The 1408-nt window shown below is 33.7% G+C and overlaps 1 long non-coding RNA gene across 1 annotated transcript; it reads left to right on the top strand.

Annotated features, from left to right (window-relative positions):
* On the top strand, positions 1-518 carry LOC106780563. The gene is made up of 3 exons (XR_002666587.1): positions 1-106; positions 189-289; positions 498-518. It is a non-coding gene; the product is annotated as an uncharacterized LOC106780563 (long non-coding RNA).
* The last annotated feature ends 890 nt before the right edge of the window (positions 519-1408 follow it).

A 1408-nucleotide genomic window follows, 5' to 3' on the forward strand; every position in this document is an offset into this window, starting at 1 on the left:
TGACATTTAACTGTAAAGCATCTCGAAAGAATATGTAAAGATTATGTTCCAGAGCTTTTCTTATCTCATCCACTTCACTTTCAGCTGCACTAAGCCTTAACAAATTGTTAGTATACTTTGCCTTCTATCTAGAGAGATTTATTTCAATCCTTTTCAGGCACTTTCAATAAATAAATCTTTGTTAAAAGCTAAATCTGCAGCAGAAGATGGTGAAGTGCGTTGTGAGAAGTTGAGCAATTTGGTCATACAGTGTATTGCTGAGGCCGGTGGAAGGATTGATTATGCTGAGGTAAGATGCAANATACTTTTCTGTCCTGTGCTTAATTTGAAAGTGCATAATTAATGAATTAATGCCAGAGTTACTTTGGCAATGACGTATGTATTATTAAAATATATTTGGACTCAACCGATCCTTGAATGAAGCCAAAACAGTACAGAAGTAGAATTTATGAATAATAGATGGTATTCTTAATGCATCTACATACGAATTCCTGTAGATTGTTGATCAAAATAATTTGGAGAAAGTGGAACAGATCAAGGGTCCTGTTGTCTTTTGTATCGCTGCATGGTTTGGGAAAGTCAGACTTATAGACAACATGGAAATCAACTTGTCCATAGGTNTTTAGTCACCTTCTATCATCTCAGACATGGACCACACGCATGATAGTTCGGGCCACATGCTTAAGAGTTCACTGTTAGGTCATGATGGATTTTTGCCAACTATGCATGATTACCTTTAGATGCATTTTTCCACATTATNAAAGAGAGCTGCTAGCAGTGGACACTTCTGGGAATCAATCAACTGGGTTGTTTCCTTTTTAATAAGGAACTCATGTTTATTCATACTCGAGTTCAACTNTTTGTTGAATAAAACCTCCATGAATGTGAGAAGGGAANACTGGAATTTATTGAGTACAAATAATGGGATTGAAGGTTCAACTATTTTTTCTTCAAGATTTATTTTATCGTTATGGTTTTATATATTATGCATTTTTATGTGTTCCAAATAGTTGTATTAGATTTTCACAAATGATGATTTATTAGTACATATTGGTGAAGTGCTTGATATTAGTATTTGAAATGTGAAGCAAATTGAAGTTTTGGTGCTTCAAGGTTTAGATACTTCACCTATGTGTATTGGTGAAGTATCCATATCTGATATGTAGTAGATACAAATGCATGAGAAGCAAATTGAAGTATTAGTGCTTCATAGTTCATGGTTTTCTTCAGACAATCTTGCAGGACTATAGATTCTCAAAACAACAATAAAGTTATCATTTTCCTTCAATCTATTACAAATCTCCTAAGACCTCTCTTCGCAACCACATTTAGCATACATTTTAAAGAAGTACAAACTGCAATATCAACTACAATTTTGTTTTCCAATTTTCAACGAATATTATCCCTT

Source organism: Vigna radiata, unplaced genomic scaffold, assembly GCF_000741045.1.
Source record: "Vigna radiata var. radiata cultivar VC1973A unplaced genomic scaffold, Vradiata_ver6 scaffold_1362, whole genome shotgun sequence".
NCBI lineage: Eukaryota > Viridiplantae > Streptophyta > Magnoliopsida > Fabales > Fabaceae > Vigna > Vigna radiata.